The sequence below is a fragment of the Arachis stenosperma genome, chromosome 6 (genome assembly GCF_014773155.1).
Source record: "Arachis stenosperma cultivar V10309 chromosome 6, arast.V10309.gnm1.PFL2, whole genome shotgun sequence".
NCBI classification, from domain to species: Eukaryota; Viridiplantae; Streptophyta; class Magnoliopsida; order Fabales; family Fabaceae; genus Arachis; species Arachis stenosperma.
The window spans coordinates 60,551,611-60,554,605 of NC_080382.1; the positions used below are offsets into that span (position 1 = coordinate 60,551,611).

At 41.6% G+C, this 2,995-nt stretch overlaps 1 non-coding gene across 1 annotated transcript; it reads left to right on the forward strand.

Annotated features, from left to right (window-relative positions):
• The first annotated feature begins 1,809 nt into the window (after positions 1-1,809).
• Positions 1,810-1,913, forward strand: LOC130938203 (small nucleolar RNA R71). The gene has a single exon (XR_009069378.1). It is a non-coding gene; the product is annotated as a small nucleolar RNA R71 (small nucleolar RNA).
• The last annotated feature ends 1,082 nt before the right edge of the window (positions 1,914-2,995 follow it).

Consider the following 2,995-nt stretch of genomic DNA (forward strand, 5'->3'; position numbering starts at 1 on the left):
GTTTCTATTGATTGTTGTGGCTTTAACTCTTGCAATTCTTGTTTGCCTTCCAAAGACTGTTTCAAACTTTCGGCTACTAGCTTGCTTTCCTCCAAACATAGATAGTTACTATCATCCATAGGCTTTTCAGATTCTGGTGCAGGCTCAGATGCAGATTTGAAAACATGGAAAATGAGTTGTTCATCATGTACTCTCAAAATTAGCTCTCCTTGTTCTATATCTATGAGTGCTCTAGCAGTGGCTAGAAATGGCCTTCCCAGAATGATAGGGTGTAAGTAGCTTTCCTCCATGTCCAAAATGACAAAGTCTGTGGGGAAGAAATAATTTCCCACTTTCACCAGCACATTCTCAACTACCCCTTCAGCTTGCTTCTGAGTTTTGTCAGCCAGTTGTATGATTACATCAGTTGATCTCACCTCATTCAGTTGTAGCCTCCTCATAAGAGTCAGAGGCATCACATTTATGCTAGCTCCTAGATCACAGAATCCTCTGTCAATTTTTGTTTCCCCTATGATGCAGGGGATATGAAAACTTCCTGGATCTGTTTTCTTAGAGACCATATCTTTCTTGATGAGTGCACTGCATTCTTTGTTCATTATTACAGTTTGTCCTCCCTTCAAAACTCTTTTCTTGCTCAGCAATTCCTTCAAATACTTGATGTGTGTAGGCATCTGCTGGAGGATCTCAAGGAAGGGAATATTGATGTGGAGAGACTTAAATGTCTCTAAGAACCTTGAATATGTTTTTCCTTTTTCACCTCCTCCTAACCTTTGAGAAAATGGTACTTTTGGTTGATATGTTCCCAGCATGCCTTCCTTTTGCAATTCTTTGGCTTGTTCAGTTTCACTTTCCTGTTCAGCTTCTTCCACAACTTCTTTCAAGACTTCTGGCTCCTTCTCTGAGGGTCTGATTCCTTCTTCTTTTGAGACTTCCTTCAATATGGTGATGGCCTTGCATTCTTCCCATCTCACTCCCTTTTGTTCCCCTTTAAGATTCTTTTCGGTATCACTAGGGAACACTGCAGTTGACTTGGGGGCCTGTTGAGATAGCTCTCCTACTCGAGACTCCATCCACTTGAGTTTTTCACCATGGTTCCTTAAGGTCGATCTCACATCTTCCCTAAAGCTTTTCAACTCATTTATGTCCTGACCCATGTTTGCTAGTATTCCTTCTATCCTGTTTAATTGATCTTGAAATTGTTGGTTCGGATTGGATTGGGCAGGTTGGTTATTTTGGCCATGATATGGTGGTTGGGAGTAAGTGTTTTGTGTGGCTTGATATGATCTTTGGTTGGAGTTTTGGTATGTGGAATTGTTATGTTGGTTGTGGTTGTAAGGTTTGTGGTTTTGTGGTTGGGTTTGCTGGTTTCCCCACCCAAAGTTTGGGTGGTTTTTCCATCCTGGGTTGTAAGTGTTGGAATGTGGATCATATGATTGCCTTTGTTGGTTTCCCACATAGTTGGCCTCTTCCCAATCACCTCCTTCAATGCTTACTTCCTCTTGATCTTGTGTGTGTATCGCAGCCACTTGCTTTGTGTCCAATTTCCTTGTGAGCTCTGCTAGTTGCTTGGCAAACACCTTGTTTTGGGCTAGAATTGTATCAACATGGTTCAGCTCCATTACTCCCTTAGTGTTGTGTCTCTCTGAAGCATAGTAGTACTCATTCTCAGCCACTGTCTCAATCACTTCAATGGCTTCTTCCACAGTCTTTTTCCTGTTCAATGAACCTCCTGATGAATGGTCTACAGCCTTCCTTGATTCATAAGAAAGTCCATCATAGAAAATATGCAATTGCACCCAGTCAGGGAACATGTTTGGTGGACATTTCCTTGTCAATTCTTTGAACCTCTCCCATGCCTCGTAGAGCGTCTCACCATCTTGTTGTCTAAAAGTCTGAACCTCAGATCGAAGCCTATTGACCTTTTGTGGGGGGTAGAAACGTGCCAGAAACTTGCTCTCCACCTCATCCCAGGTTGTTAGGCTGTCCCTTGGGAATGATTCCAGCCGCTTAGCTGCCTTGTCCCTAAGTGAAAATGGAAACAAGAGCAGTTTATAGGCATCGTCCTGGACTCCATTGGACTTCACAGTGTCGCAAATTCTCAGGAATTTGGTGAGATGTTGGTTTGGATCTTCATTAGCACTCCCACCAAATGAACAATGGTTCTCCACCAGTGATATTAACTGTGGTTTGAGTTCAAAATTATTGGCCTGAATGGGTGGTTTCTGAATGCTGCTACCACAATTCCCAGAGGTTGGGTTTATGTATGAACCAAGAACCCTCCTCTCAGGAATGGCATTGTTTCCATCAGCCCTCTCATGGTTGTGAAATTCTCTATCCATGTTGAGATCTAGAGCTTCCTCAAAGTTGTCCTCAGATTCTCCTTCAGATTCTTCTTCTCTCAGTACTCTCTTCCCTCTTACTTCCCTTCTAAGTCTATGAAGGGTCCTCTCTGATTCGGTATATGGAGGAGTTGATGCCTTTCCTCTCCTACCTGTCATACAAGAACACACTACAAGCAACAAACAAGTGGAATACTCTTGGTTAATGGAAGAGTATGGTTAGAGCAGTTGAGGAATTAATTCAAATAGTTAGTGGGTCAGTGAGTTAGTTGCTAGAATTAAAAGGCATAATAAAGAAAAAGCAAGTAACAGAGTGCAGAAATTAAAATTCAACAACTAACTTGAACTAAATTAACAAAACAAAACAAAATGCTCAATCTAGTTAACTTCCAATTTGAGAATTGTCAATCGAAAACCAATCCCCGGCAACGGCGCCATAAACTTGATGTGCATAAACTTGTTATGCTACGATTTTAGGAAATTGCACGAACGGCAAAATTCCTTCCGGCAAGTGCACCGGTTATCGTCAAGTAAAAACTCACAATAGAGTGAGGTCGAATCCCACAAGGATTGGTTGAATGAGCAATTCGAATTAGAAGTTTGTTTAGTTGAGCGGAATCAACTTTTGGATGTGAATTGCATAAAATAAATGTGGC